General features: G+C 47.0%; 1 pseudogene; it reads left to right on the top strand.

Annotated features, from left to right (window-relative positions):
• Positions 1-15,531, top strand: part of LOC101824899 — a 19,791-nt pseudogene extending 4,260 nt beyond the window's left edge.
• Positions 15,532-16,239: the final 708 nt, after the last annotated feature.

The following is a 16,239-nucleotide window of genomic DNA, read 5'->3' as shown; positions in this document are numbered from 1 at the left end:
AAGAGAATCGAAGCTTTGCTATCGTTGTGGTAAAGGTTATCATAGGGCTAGCGAATGCAGGTCAGTCCGGGATGTAAAAGGGAGGCTTCTGCCCCCTATTGAAGAATCCAAGGTACCCCAATCAAAAAACGGGTCACGGGGCCCATGGTCCCAGGGCCCTCAGAAATATGGGAACCAATTTCAGAAAAGCAATCAAGAGGAAGTAGAGGTTTCCGAGGAACCTCCGGAATGGACTTGCGTGCCGCCTCCGACTTCTTACTCATGCCCCAAATGAATGTTCAACCGGTCCCAGTCCATTCCCCTGGACCTTTGCCCCCTGCCACCATTGGGCTTATTCTGGGCCGTGGCTCCTTAACTTTACAGGGACTCATTATATATCCTGGGATTGTTGACCCATATCATAAAGAGGAGATTCAAGTTCTCTGTTCTAGCCCTCGGGGTGTATTTTCTATAAAGCAGGGAGATAGAATTGCACAACTGGTGTTGCTGCCCTCCCTCGGGGATGGAGAAACCTACACTTTACAAAAAAGGGCTATGGGATCTTCTGGAAGTGATTCAGCCTATCTGGCTATACCCCTAAATGAGAGACCTACAATAAAATTGTTAATTAATGGAAAAGAATTTGAAGGGATAATGGATTCGGGAGCAGACAAAAGCATTATTTCACTCCATTGGTGGCCGAAGTCTTGGCCCACTGTTGTTTCATCTCATTCTCTACAAGGTCTTGGATACCAGTCCTCTCCTGCCATCAGTGCCTCAGCCTTAACCTGGCGGGATGCTGAAGGCAAACAGGGATGTTTTACCCCCTATGTGTTGCCACTCCCTGTAAATTTATGGGGACGAGATGTGTTACAAGCCATGGGCATGACCCTAACTAATGAATACTCCCCCAGGCATCAGCCATTATGGCAAAGATGGGGTATACAAATGGTAGAGGCTTGGGTAGGCAAGAACAAGGCAGAATAAAACCCATTACACAACACGGAAATCGGGGTAGAAAAGGACTGGGTTTTATTTAGGGGCCGTTGAGGCTTCACGACCCATACCATGGAAAACAGAGGAGCCGTTATGGGTCTCTCAATGGCCTCTATCCTCTGAAAAATTAGAGGCTGTCACAAGATTAGTGCAAGAACAGGAACGGCTGGGGCATCTAGAGCCTTCTACCTCCCCATGGAATACACCAATTTTTGTTATTAAGAAGAAATCTGGGAAGTGGAGATTACTCCACGACCTGCGGGCCATTAACAATCAGATGCATCTTTTTGGCCCTGTTCAAAGAGGCCTTCCTTTGCTTTCTGCACTTCCTCAAGATTGGAAGCTTATTATTATAGATATTAAGGATTGTTTCTTCTCTATTCCACTTTACCCACGGGATAGACCAAGGTTTGCCTTCACTATCCCTTCTCTTAATCATATGGAACCAGACAAGAGATTTCAGTGGAAGGTACTGCCGCAAGGCATGGCCAATAGCCCAACAATATGTCAGCTATATGTGCAGGAGGCTTTGGAGCCAATTAGGAAGCAATTTACATCTTTAATCGTTATCCATTATATGGACGATATTCTTATTTGTCACAAAGAGTTAGATGTTTTACAAAAGGCTTTTCCCATGCTGGTGGCTGAATTAAAACAGTGGGGATTAGAGATTGCCTCAGAAAAGGTTCAAATTGCAGATACAGGGCTCTTTTTGGGCTCAAAGATTACTCCCAAAAATATAGTTCCTCAGAAAATAGAAATTCGCAAAGACCACTTACAAACATTAAATGATTTTCAGAAACTTCTGGGAGATATAAATTGGTTGAGGCCCTTTTTAAAAATTCCATCTGCTGATCTAAAACCCCTCTTCGATCTCCTGGAGGGTGAGCCTCATATCTCCTCACCCAGAAAATTTACCCCTGCCGCCCACCGAGCCTTACAGATGGTGGAAGAGGCCTTACAGGAAGCACAATTACAACGAATTGAGGAGTCACTACCTTTTAATCTGTGTGTTTTTAAGACAGCTCAATTGCCAACTGCAGTCCTGTGGCAACATGGACCATTACTTTGGATTCATCCAAATGCTTCCCCTGCTAAGATTATTGACTGGTACCCTGATGCTGTTGCACAGCTCGCGCTTCGCGGAATAAAAGCAGCTGTTACACATTTTGGCAGGGATCCTGATTCCTTGATTGTGCCTTATACTGCTGCACAAGTTCAGACCTTGGCAGCCACATCTAGTGATTGGGCAGTTTTAGTTACTTCCTTTTCAGGACAAATTGATAATCATTTTCCAAAGCATCCAATTTTACAGTTTGCCCTAAACCAGGCTATAGTGTTTCCACAAGTGACAGCTAAAGACCCACTCCCAGATGGGACTGTGGTGTACACTGATGGATCAAAAACTGGTATGGGAGCTTATGTGGTCAAGGATAGGGTTATATCTAAACAATATAATGAAACTTCACCTCAAGTTGTAGAATGTCTGATAGTACTGGAGGTTCTTGAGGCTTTTCCAGGACCCCTCAATATTGTATCAGATTCCTCTTATGTGGTTAATGCAGTTAATCTCCTTGAGATAGCTGGAATAATAAGATCCTCCAGCAGAGTTGCTAACATCTTTCAGAAGATACAAGCTGCCTTGTTAAATAGGAGATTTCCTGTTTTCATTACCCATGTCCGAGCACATTCTGGACTCCCAGGTCCCATGTCCTTAGGGAATGACTTAGCGGACAAGGCTACAAAGCTGGTGGCCGCTGCCTTGTCTACCCATGCACAAGCAGCAAAAGAATTCCATAAGCGCTTTCATGTGACGGCTGAGACCTTGCGCCGTCGTTTTGCTCTATCCAGGAAAGAGGCTAGGGAAATTGTTACTCAATGCCAGAATTGCTGCGAATTCTTACCTACTCCCCACATGGGAATAAACCCACGTGGCATTAGACCATTGCAGATGTGGCAGATGGATGTTACTCATATTCCCTCTTTTGGAAGGCTTCAATATGTTCATGTTTCTGTTGACACCTGTTCTGGCGTAATGTTTGCCACACCCCTAACAGGGGAAAAGGCCTCATATGTGATTCAACATTGCCTTGAGGCCTGGAGTGCTTGGGGAAAACCCAGAATTTTAAAAACAGACAATGGACCAGCATATACCTCTCAAAAATTCCGACAGTTTTGTCGGCAAATGGATGTTACCCATCTAACTGGCCTACCTTATAACCCTCAAGGACAGGGCATTGTGGAACGTGCCCATCGTACACTCAAATCATATCTGATTAAACAAAAGGGGAGTATTGAGGATGTTCTACCCTCGGTACCAAGAGTTGCTGTATCCATGGCACTTTTTACCCTTAATTTCTTGAACTGTGATGCCCAAGGCCACACTGCGGCTGATCGCCACAGTTTAGAGCCTGATAGGCCAAAAGAAATGGTAAAATGGAAAGATGTCTTGACTGATCTCTGGAAAGGCCCGGATCCTATTCTTATAAGATCCAGGGGAGCTGTGTGTGTTTTTCCACAGGAGGAAGAAAACCCCCTGTGGATCCCTGAAAGACTCACTCGAAGAGCTCCTTCACAACTCCAGAATAAGAAGGATGGAGGCCAAGTGGGTGATGAAGACTCTCCTACTCGGGATGATGGTTCCTAGTATGATGGGAGAGTTACGGTGGGCCATCATGTCTACCTTCCCCTACCGATGCCAGTGATGCAGAATGCCCAGGTGTTCCCTAGATTTTTCACAAATAATAGAGAGTTGGGGCTTGCCTTTTTGCCTTTAGATCCTCAGATACAGAGTTTTCAGGATGAGAGAACCTTGTCATTAGTAGGAAGCTTGTGCTTTACTGTGATTTCTTCATTAAAGGATAATTTTATTCATATGGATCCAGAAAGATCTAATGCTAATCCTTTTGAATTAATGGAAGCTGTACTGATCTTTCTCCTATGATAGTGAGAAGGGACAGATTACTTTTGATTGGAAAGGGGCATTAGGCAACAGTCTGAGTGAGGGACAGAGCTCTGGATCATCTGATTGGTCCTCCTCCAATGTTAAGTATACCCCTTTTAAGAGAACTAATTATTCAGCTGCCCTTTATTTGGGTTGTGAGTAATGATACCTTAGGTAAGAATCAGAAAGAAATAAATTGTTCTGCTTAGAATTGTTTTTATGCATTATGCTGGGATGCTATTAAGCACCCTTTTGCTTTGGTAATGCGCATGCCTCGATTTATTCCAGCTCCTGTTGAGGCGCCAAGTAATTTGAGTTTGTTTAGGGAAAAGCGAGATTTTTGGGATCTCTGCTATTATTGTGGGCCTGATAGCCACCGCCGCGGTTACTGCTTCGGTTACCGCCTCGGCCCTTGCACTTTCTGCCACTGTGCAGACAACTCAAACCATTAATGAACTATAGGCCACTGTGACCATGGTCCTAGATAAACAGGCCACTGCCAATTCTCAGATACAAGGAGGCCTGATGTTGGTAAACCAACAGATTAATTTGGTTCAGGAACAATTGGATATATTGTGGCAGATGGCCAAATTGGGATGTGAACAAAGTTGCCTGGCCTTTGTGTCACTTAGTACAATATGAGAATTTTACAAGAGCAGCTAACCTGTCAAAAGCTCTGTCTCAACATTTATTACAGAATTGGACTTTTGAGTTTGAGCAGACACTCCGTGAGTTGAGAATGGCGATCCTGCAAGTGAATTCGACGCATCTGGATCTTTCTCTGATGGAAGACCTCTCCCCCTGGATTTCATCTGCATTTTCTTATTTTAAGGAATGGGTGGGGGTAGGATCATTTAGCCTAGTTCTCTGCTGTGGAATAGTGTTGATGCTTTGGATGGTGTGTACGCTCAGAGCCCAAACAAAAGGAGAAAGTGGTGGTGGCACAAGCACTTGCTGCCTTAGAACACGGAGCATCCCCTGACATTTGGTTAACCATGTTAAAGCAATAGGTCGCTGGCCTCCCAGCTCTTGCACCCCACGAGGCTAGTCTCATTGCACGGGATAGAGTGGGTAGGCTTCAGCAGCCCAAGGAGTTGCAAGGCTAAGCACTGCACAGGAGAGGTCTGCGGTATAACGACTTTCTCCTGGGAGATAAGTCATCTTGCATGAAGGTTCTATGTCATGATCTCCTTCCCCCAGAAAAAAGACATCGGACTGGTCAGGACTTCCTCTGGGGATAAGACCCTGGAGAGGAGCTTTGTACATGTTCCGAATTTGCACATGGGGATTTGACCTCTATCTCCACTCCAAAGTTGTGGGTGTCCTATTGCTTCAAAAATAAATGAATAGGGGGAGATGTGAGGAGCCGCCTCGCTATCGCTATTGCCGTTAGAAGATGGCGCTGACATCCACTGTCAGTTGGAGTTAACTGTCGCTGTCAGTTGGAGTTAACTGTCGCTGTCAGTTGGAGTTAACTGTCGCTGTCAGTTGGAGTTAACTGTCGCTGTCAGTTGGAGTTAACTGTCGCTGTCAGTTAGAGTTAACTGTCGCTGTCAGTTGGAGTTAACTGTCGCTGTCAGTTGGAGTTAACCGTTTAAACTGTGCCTCTCCCGTGACGTCATCTGGGGTGATGTGCAAACCACCAATCCCGGCTCTACACATCTCACTCGGAGCTCCTAGGCTTATATAAGGGGCTGGGTTTCTTAGCTTGGGGTCTCCCTCTAAGAAGCTGATCATCTATCTCTCAAGATGCATTAAAGCTTTACTGCAGAAGGATCCGAGTGTTCTGCGTCGTTCTTGCTGGCGAGACGGTAGCGCGGGACAACTTCCCTCTTGCTCGCCCTTGAGGAAAGGTCTCCTGTAGCCTAGGCTGACCCTAAATTTACGGTGTATCCTCCTGTGTGACCTCCTAAGTTTGGGAATTAGAAATGTACATTACCTTATACTGCTGTGTATGTGTGCTCGTGTGCCTGTGTGTGCTGCACAGAATCACACATAGGTACACAGAAATTTAAGGTTTGAGAGTCTTTTGTCACTAGTGACTGGTAGCATGTCGATAAGATCGTTCTAAAACTCTATCTCACACTCGAGAGGCAGAGGCAGGAGGATCTCTGTGAGTTTGAGGCCAGCCTGCTCTACAAAGAGAGTTCCAGGCCAGAGAAACCCTGTCTCAAAAAACCAAAAACAAAAACAAAAAACCACCACCACCAACAACAACAAAAACCCTCTATCTTTGCAGTCATCTGTGACCAAACTCAAAGACCCACCTAAGCAGATGTAACGCCATCTTAGAATTCCTTAGTGAGCCTCAGGACCCAGGGATGTATCCGGGGCCCAGTGTCGTGATGCATGCCTGTAGTCCTAGCACCCAGGAGGCGGTAGCTGGGAGACTGCCAGTTCCAAGCCAGCCTGGGCTACACAGGGAAACTGTCTCAAAATAAAACAAAACCAAACAGGAAACAACAACAAAATAAGGGCTACAGAAACCCACTTCTTTTTGTTGTTGTTTCATTTTTGTTTTTTGTTTTTCTAGGCAGAGTTTCTCTGTGTAGCTTTGGAGGCTGTCCTGGCACTTGCTCTGTAGACCAGGCTGGCCTCGAACTCACAGAGAGCCACCTGCCTCTGTCTCCCGAGTGCTGGGATTAAAGGTATGCACCACCATGCCTGGATCTATTTTCTTTACTAACCCAGGAGAGGCTGCTACTCTGAGGGCTGGCTCGTTCACACAAATGGTGAATGACTTGCTTCTGAACATTCTCCACATCTTAATCTGACAGCCACAAGCCTTCTCCAGACAGGCTCTCTGTTCCACCTTCCCCTGCCAGCTCAGCATCTCCCGTGCCCCAAGTCGCCCTGGGCCAGATGCTAAGCAGCTAGAGGCCCGCCTACAGGATTCAAATGATGGTTATCTGGCCCTAACCTTGTTCACACTCGCCTTTGCTTCCATGATCCTTCCCACAGAAACCACATGCAAGGCTCTGGGCCACACTCTCCTCTTCTCCTGCTGACCTGCCCCGCGCTCCCCACAGAGTGCAGCCACTCCAGGGCACAGACCTCTGTAAATTAAGTCCCAGGCACAATTAAATTACTGAATGGTAGGACTGGAGGAAGAGCTCTGCACTTGCCTGTCATGTGCAGGGCCCTGGAGTTGACCTTCAGCGTCCCCCCCAAAAAACAATAATAACAATAGCACAGAGAATGTTGGTCATTTCAAGGTTTCCCACGTTTCAGTTACTGCAATCAGAACCAACCATCTATATATGTGTGTGAATAGTACTCTGTTTTGGGTGGGGAGAGGGTATTATTAGTTAGTTAGTTTTGAGATAGTCTCAGGCAGGTATCCTGTTCTAGCCTCACATTCACTATATAGACAGGGATGACCTTGAACTTTTGGTTTTTCTGTCTCCATCTCACAAGTGCTGGGATTACAAGCATACATCATTGTGCCTAGACTTTATGTAGTGCTAGAGATCAAACCCCAGGCTTCGTGCATGCTAAGTGAGCACTCTACCAACTGAACCATATCTCTAACACACAAGTCTTACCTAGAATAAGAACTGTCAAGTAGGGCTGGAGATATGGTTCAGGGTAAGAGCACTGGCTGCCCTTCTAGAGGTCCTGAGTTCAATTCCTAGTGCCCATATCCCTAGTGCCCAGGTCCAGAGGATCCAAAAATCTCTTCTGGCCTCTATGGGCACCAGGCATGCAAGTGATACACAGACATACCAGCAGGCAAAACACCCATACACATAAAACAAACAAAATTTTGCTTTGTGAGGCAGGGTTTCTCTGTGGTTTTGGAGGCTGTCCTGGAACTAGCTCTTGTGGAACAGACTGGTCTCAAACTCACAGAGATCCGCCTGCCTCTGCCTCCCGAGTGCTGGGATTAAGGATGTGCACCATTGCTGCCGGGCTAAAATAAACAAAATTTGAACATTTAAAAAGAATAGCTAGGTAATAATTACTTGTTCATCTCCAAGGGACAATGCCCCTTTCCAAGATGACCTTCTGCTACTATTGCCAAGGATGTTAGCTAATACAAAGAGTCCATTTCCCTTTCTAGGTTTGTCCATTCTCAAAGCTGAAAGAAGGAGGTCCCTGGACTCAGGACGAACCCATCCTGGGAAACATCTCGAGAACTGTGCAATGAGATCACAGTTGGGAAGAAGGGTCCGGAAGAGAAATTGAGGAGGTGTCTGCCCCGGCTGAGCCCAACAGGGAGCATCCCTGCTGCCCCACCCCACCTGTATTTTGTAGGAGTGAGGTCTCCCCTGCCCAACCTCTCTCCACAGCCCAGGTGTCCAGTCTGGGACCCTCATTCATGGTAGTAAATCCATTTAAGACAAACCTAACCACCAGATGCTAAGAGAGAAAGAGAACACTTTGGGATTTTATTAGGGATCAGTAATAGTAGTCAGACCCCGAGTACCTATTATGTGTTGAACACTCCACTAGAATTTTCATGCATTCTTCAAAAGTTGTTAAGGGTCTGTGTGATGGTTAGAATTCAGTCTCGGGCCAGGCGTTGGTGGCACACGCCTTTAATCCCAGCACTCGGGAGGCAGAGGCAGGCGGATCTCTGTGAGTTCGAGGCCAGCCTGGTCTACAAAGTGAGTTCCAGGACAGGCTCCAAAGCTACAGAGAAACCCTGTCTCGAAAAAAACAAACAAACAAACAAACAAACAAAAAAAGAATTCAGTCTCGGTTTGAAAAGATCTAGAATTGTCTAGGAGATGAAGTTCTGGGCATGTTTGTGAGTGAGTTTCCAGGTTTGATTAATGAAGATGGGAAGGCCCACACTACCTGTTGGTGGCACCATTCTTGGGGCAGGGGAGTCCCCAGCAGAATGGGGAGAATGGACAGAGCCCGGGCATGTGACCCGCTGCCTCAACCTTCCTGTGAGCCAAAATGAACCAAGGGGAAACTAGCTAATAGCGTCTTCTGTATGGGCTCCCTTCCCGGGTCCTGGATGCAACTCCGAATGAAGCAGACAAGGACACTGCCCTCTCAGAGCTGATGACCCCACCACAGTCCCCGGGAGGCAGGCACCAGCCCCCACCCACTTCTCCCATTTATTTGTTTTGGATTTTGTTTTTCTTTGAAGCAGGGTCTCCCTGTGTAGCTCAGGTTGGTCTGGAACTTGACAGTCCCCTAGCTGCAGACCCTAAGTGCTGAGATGGCCCACAAGCGCCATCATGCTGGTCTTCCATTAGATAAAGATTCTGAGGAGGACTAAAAATACACCAAAGGCACCACCAGCTGAGTGCTGAGACAGGACTAGAGTCCAGACCCACTAGGCTTCTCAGCAGGAGCACCAGCCCAAGGAACTATGGGAGGCAAAAAGAGCCACATGGTCCTCGAGAGACCACGGAGAGGAGGGCTGACAGGTCCCATCTGCATCCCAGATGCTGGTGGTGACTGAGGAGTGGAGTCAGGGGCTGAGGTGGCCACAGCTGTGAAAGGACACTCTCTGAAGGCAGGCTAGGCTGTCCGTCGTCCTTGTTTGGAATTCCCTTCTTGACGTAAAACTTGTGAGTCACGGTCTCAGCACTTGTCTCGATTGCACAACCCACAGAGATGATTGCAGACACTGTCATGCCTCATGCCAGCACAGTTTCAACAGTCATGGTTCCCTTTCTCTGCCCCGGACGTGAGGGATTTCATTTGGAAGGCTGGAGAGAACAATGCAGGAAAAGGGGAGCCTAAGACCTCATATGTCACTCGAGGGGCCATCATACTAAGACTCCAGAATGGCTTGAACAGCCCAGTCAGCCCTCCTCCGAAGCAAGCAGACATCATTTCTCTAGCACCCTGGATGAGCTGATAGCCTTCATAGTCAGTAATGCTTAAGTGTATGGCTTCTGGATCAACAGAACTTAAGATCACGCTCTGCTGTGTTATCTCAGGAGAAATGATATACCTCTCTGAGCCTCAGTCATTTTATCTGTAACATGATGAATGGTGGTAGAAAAGGAAAAAGAAATCACACCCCCAAGATATCCTTTGGCCTTTCCTTGTTGACTTATCTGATTGCTTATTTACTGGTGCCCCCACAAATGTCAGTTTCCCTAAGAGTAGGAGCCCGAGACAGTGCAGTTCCCAAAGCCTGGTGCACTCAGATTTGTCTGTTTATGGGTTCTTTTTTGTTTTGTTTTGTCTTTTTGCTTGTTTGTTTTTGTTTTTTTCTTCTTTGGTTTTTGAGAGAGGGTTTCTTTGTATAGCTCTGACTATCTTGGAACTCTCTCTGTAGACCAGACTGGCCTCAAACTCATAAAGATCCCCCTGATTTTGCTTTTGCCTCCTGAATACTGGCATCAAAGGCATGCACCACCATTGCCCTGTCCCAATTTCTTTGCTCTTAAGGTATGCCCACCCAGGTGACGACCAAGATCCTTTTTCCTGTCCTTCTTGGTCATATAGCTTGTGTCTAGAGATCACAGTGGTAGTCTTTGCCTGGCAAATCTTGACAAAGGTAGTTAGGGGTCATCCACAGAGCAGGTAACCACACCAGTTGTGGGGTCTCCTTGTTCTCCTGCAGGATAGTGTTCTTGTCCTTGCTATGGAGAAGAAGAGTACCTCCTTTCAGCCTTTCTTCACTTCCCCAGGCACCAAAGAATTGCGTGTTTTTGAGTCACAGGATAATATAATGACATCATCAGAGATAGCCACTCTGATGCCATTTTTCAGGGGACCACAAGGTAAGCCACAGAAGACCAGAACCACCATAGCTGCTGCCAGAGAGACTGTGTTTATTACCATTCACTTATTTTTTGTTTGTTTGTTTTTTGAGACAGGGTTTCTCTGTATTGTTTTGACAGCTGTCCTGGAACTTGCTCTGTAGATCAGTCTGGCCTCGAACTCACAGAGATCTGCCTGCCTCTGCCTCCCGAGTGCTGGGATTAAAGGCGTGTGCCACCAACGCCTGGCCTATTCACTTATTTTTATTATCATTTGCATGCCTGTGTGCATGGTGTGTGCAGGCATGTGCATCACACGTGTGGAAGCAGAGGATAACTTTGTTGAGTTGGGTCTTTCCTTCCACCTGTAAATGTGTTGTGGGCTAGAGGTCAGACCACCATGCTTCACTCCCAGTAGTTTCCCCCACGGAGCCATTGTGCCTGCCCCATTTGAGTTGTTAGAGTATTTATTCTGTTTTATCTGTGTGAGTCTTTTTGCCTGAGTTTACATGCTGCACATGTGTGCCTAGTGTCCATGGAAGTCAGAAGAGGGCATCAGATCCCCTGGGACTGGAGTTACAGATGGTTGTGAGCCACCACGTGGGTGCTGGGAACCGAACCTGGATCCTCTGCAAGAGCAGCCTGTGCTCTTAGCTGCTGATCCATCTCTCCCGACCCTTACTTTCTTTTAACAAGATTTAATTTGTGCAGCATGGAAGATCAGAGGTTCTAGAACTTTCTTTCCATCGCAGAATGTGCTATTTTTCATATTAGGTTTCGTATGCAACACCCAGGCAAGGTGAGAGCAGAGTGCCCTGGGTGCTGGAGGGGGTGGTCCAGAGCGTGGTCACTCAAGGGACCTGTGGCTATCCAGCTCCATTCTCCCCAGCTTCACCAGTCCCAAGCCCTTCCACAGAACCACTAGGCTCGGAGGAACTCAGCTTTAAAAAAATCACTGGACAAGAGTCACTCTCTAGGGCCCCCCCCCAAAGCACAGGAGCCATGGGGAGCGGAGAGGGGCCCTTGTTCTCCCGACTTACAGATGCGGGTCGTTCACTGAGTCAGAGTCCAGCTGCCTCTTGAGGTCATGAGAAAAAAGGCGGGGGCTCGTACGGGGCACAGGAAGTGGAGCCGGCCAGCTGGGAGGCAGCAGCAGGCGTGGGTACTGTGGCCTCCTGGATGGGCCAGTGACATCACAACCCCAGGAAACAGCTGCCCAAGAGGCCCTCACTGTCCTTCATTCCTCCTCTGGGAAAACCAGCCACCAGCTGTCGCAGTGTTCTTCTTATTCTGCCTCTTCCTAGACTGTCCCCGGGTGATACATCATCTGTATAGCAGAGGCACCCACTTGCTCTCTGACAGTCTATTCTGTACTAGAACCACGTTTCCCTGTGCAGCAGAGCTCACAATTGTGTATGTTCTCCTGTGCCCTTGCATCAATAGAGTATTAACTTCATTTCCCAAATGATGGAGGTTTTAGATGAGGGATTTTCAACCTGTGGGTATGATTCATAACAGCAGCAAGAATATATTTACAAAGTAGAAACAAAAATAATTTTATAACTGGGGTCACCGCCACATGAGGAACTGTATTCAAGGATCTCAGTGTTAGAGAGGTGAGAACCACTGGTTTAGAGGGGCCAGTATGTCACGCAGATTCATCTAGCCTGGTTCTGTCTGACTCCAGGGTTTTCTCTCATTCCACGAGCTACCACATTTGATTTGATGCAAAGTGGCTTCTTCGTGCGTGGCAAAATGGGGCTGTGAATTGCAAACCCAGTATCTTCATTGACAGTAACCCCGGGCCTGCCGTGCAGTCTGCTTAGGGCTCAGTAAAGGGCTGAACACACTGCCTGGCACTCTACAATGGCAGCTATTGCTGTGACTGTCCTTATTGACCAAGGAAGACCGTGGGGCTCAGGAGAGCAATGTCAAGCACTAAAGACTTGGAATAGGCAGGTACCAAGACTAATCTACAGAGCCTCCAAGTTGAAGCCGCTTCCTCTCAGCCCTAAATGTCTCGCCCAGGATTCTCTTCTCACTCGCTCCTCAGATTCATCCTTGGGTTGTGGCTACAAACTCCCACAGACCTGAAGGCTCACAGCATCAGTTTCCCCATAGTTCTCTGGAGGCTGGCAGTTCAAGACCCAGAGGCGTCAGCATGAAATTCCCTCCTCTGGGACCCTCCTCTTCCTTCTCTTCCTTCTCTTCCTCCCCTTTCTCCCCTGTGGCGGTTGCCATAACCTTTAGCAGTCTGTGGTGTGGCACTAAATTTATAACTTCAGTCTCAGACTCCATCTTCAGTGTGTGTGTGTGTGTGAGAGAGAGAGAGAGAGAGAGATGCTCACACATATTACTGGGCTACATCCCAGGCCTCTCTTTTTACATTTTATTGTAAGTCAGGGTCTCACTAAACTGCCCAAGCTGCCCTTGACTCATTCTGTCATCCAGGCTGGCTTTGAACTTTTTTTTTTTTTTTTTTGGTTTTTCGAGACAGGGTTTCTCTGTATTGTTTTGGAGGCTGTCCTGGAACTAGCTCTGTAGACCAGGCTGGCCTCGAACTCACAGAGATCCGCCTGCCTCTGCCTGCCGAGTGCTGGGATTAAAAGAGTGTGCCACCAACGCCTGGCCAGAACTAAATAATCTTAAAAACAACAAAAACCAGCCATAATATTAAAAAAAAAATTTACATCTATCCAGGCATGGTGACACAGCCTGAAATCTTAACACTGGGAAGGCAGAGAGAGGAGGAAACAAGTTGAGGCTAGCCTGAGCTACATAAAGAGAATCTGTTTTTGTTTTTGTTTTTGTTTGTTTTTTTGTGGTTTTTCGAGACAGGGTTTCTCTGTAGCTTTGGAGGCTGTCCTGGAACTCACTCTGTAGACCAGGCTGGCCTCAAACTCACAGAGATCCGCCTGCCTCTGCCTCCCGAGTGCTGGGATTAAAGGTGTGCGCCACCAATGCCCAGAGGCTTTTATGGTTTTACTTATTTATTTATTTTGCATGTGTGCGCGAATCCTGTGGAGGTCAGAGGACAATTTGTGCGGTTGATTCTCTCCTTCCCTGGTGGCTTCTGGGATTTGACTTCAGGTCATGAAGCCCCTTTACTCACTGAATCATCTCATTGGCACCATGGGTTTTTTTTTTTTTCTAGATAGCCTCAGCTGGCCTTGAGCTTTTGATCCTCCTGCCTCAGTTTTCTGACTTCCAGAAGCACAAACGTGTGTTACTGTGCCCGGAAGACGGGTTGGTTTTTAAACTAGCTGCGGAAATAACACAAACACACAAAAGAGAGCAAGTCATGAGGCCTGGGATGGGGCGAGCGGGAGTGTGTGTGTTCCATCAATCAATCAACCAATCAATAGCTGTTCTATTAAGCACTCACTGTGTGCAAGACATGTTAGAGGAAAATGTGTGTTCGTTAAAAAGCAGAAAGGAGCTGGGGGCCGGCTCAGCAGGCAGGAGCAATCAAGTTCAGATCACCAGCACCCAGGTAAAATCCAGGCACTGTGTGTGTGTGTGTGTGTGTGTGTGTGTGTGTGTGTGTGTGTGTGTGTGTGATGGGAGGAGGGGGTGCAGAGACAGGTGGGTCCTAAGCACTTGATGGACAGCCAGTCTAGCCAATTGCTGAGCTTCAGTGAGACCCTACATTAAAATATAGAGTAGAGAGTGACTAAAACAGGCACCCAGTGTCAAACTTTGACCTCTGACACATGTGCACACACCTGAACATGCACCTAAACATGTGTGCACATATGGACACTCGAACATACATAACACACACAAGCAGGAATTCCTGACGCTTAGCTTTCAAGCCGGAAGGAGCTCACATGCAGTCGACCTGTCAGTGCTAGGTATGAGTGAGGTGGCTGCCTGGACTTTCTCCCAGCAAAGCACTTGAACTCTCTCCGTGAACAAGACCCATGATAAGGGGCCAGTGAGAAACCAGGCATCGAGAATGCATCAAATGAAGTATCAGGCCCTGGCCTCTGTCTCCTAATTCACTAACTTGTACAACAGCCAGACATAGGTACAAGCAGGGTCACAGGGCAGGGTTGGCTGAAGGCCAGGAGATGTGCCTCCAGAGAACAGGCAGGGTAGGGCCATGCCAGTGTGTTTCCTACAGGAATCAGGGCATAAACCAGAACCTGGTGGACCAGCAAAAAAGAGAATCTAAGCCCAGCTGCAATCCCAGCACTCAGAAGGCAGAGGCAGGAGGATTGCTGTGAGTTTGAGGCCAGCTAAGCTAGAGAGCAAGACTGTCTCCAAACAAAACAAAAAAGGAAAGAAAATAGGGCTGTTATACAGAGAAACCTTGCCAGAGAGAGAGAGAGAGAGAGAGAGAGAGAGAGAGAGAGAGAGAGAGAGAGAGAGAGAGAGAGAGAGAGAGAGAGAGAGAATAGGTTGGGCTGATTGTGATTTTTCCTGAATGATTCTGGCTTCTGCACTGTAAAAATGAGAGACTTTCCTTTCTTTCCGGCCGTGGTGCCGGCAAGAGAGGCAAGTGTAGTGGTCTCCATACTGCCAGGAAGCTCCGCAGTCACCGACGGGACCAGAATTGGCATTGTAAACACTACAAGAAAGCTCACCTGGGCACAGCCCTGAAGGCCAACCCTTTTGGAGGTGCCTCTCATGCGAAGGGAATTGTGCTTGGAAAAAGTCGAGGTCGAAGCCAAACAGTTAAATTCTGCTGTCCGGAAGCGTGTCAGGGCGCAGCTCATCAGAAACGGCAAGACGATCACAAAGATCACAGCTTTGGTGCCCGAGGACGGCCGCTTAAACTTCACTGAGGAAAACGATGGCGTTCTGGTATCTGGGTTTGGTCGAAAAGGTCATGCTGTAGGTAATATTCCTGGAGTCTGCCTTAAGGTTGTTAAAGTAGCCAATGTGTCCCTTTTGGCCCTGTACAAAGGCGAGGAGAGACCAAGATCCTAAATTTTGACCATGGAAACACAGTAATAAATTTTCATATTCTGAAAAAAAAAAGTGAGAGACTTTCTAAGTCTAAAAAGAAAAAGAAGAAAAAATGAAAAAAGCCCCAAGGGTAAGTACAGAGACGAATGTACTTAACTGTGTCATGAACATTTGCATTTCTTTCAATTTTGCCAATTCTGGTGTCATGGTTTCTTCAGGGAATTTCCTATAGTGGATAGTTTCATATATATACTGTAATTAATTTTTGAGACAGGGTCTCACAATGTAGCCCTGACTAACTTAGAACTCGGTAAGTAGATCAGGCTGGCCTCAAATTTGCAATCCTCCTGCCCACGACTCTTGAGGGCTGGGATTACAGGTGGGCCCCACAACACTTGGTCTCACATGTTTCCAGCATATGTAGAATTTTGTATACAGTAAGCATTCAATGGACATTTTGTTGAATGAATATTTATCATCATCATCAGATTTTGTTTTGCGAGACAGGATTTCTCTGTATAGCCTTTGCTGTCTTGGGACTTGCTTTGTAGACCAGGTTGGCCTCAAACTCAAAGATCTGCCTGCCTTTGCCTCGTAAGTGCTGGAATTAAAGTCATGTGCCACCATGCCTGACCTTAAATTACTTTTATATTTCTGTTTTACATACAGCATTATGTCTTAAACGATATGTGAAAATTCATGGTTTCTTTCTGGAATAAGAAATATGGG

The sequence above is a fragment of the Mesocricetus auratus genome, unplaced genomic scaffold, assembly GCF_017639785.1.
Source record: "Mesocricetus auratus isolate SY011 unplaced genomic scaffold, BCM_Maur_2.0 Super-Scaffold_100014, whole genome shotgun sequence".
Classification (NCBI taxonomy): Eukaryota; Metazoa; Chordata; class Mammalia; order Rodentia; family Cricetidae; genus Mesocricetus; species Mesocricetus auratus.
This window is presented reverse-complemented; position numbering and strand designations above follow the sequence as displayed.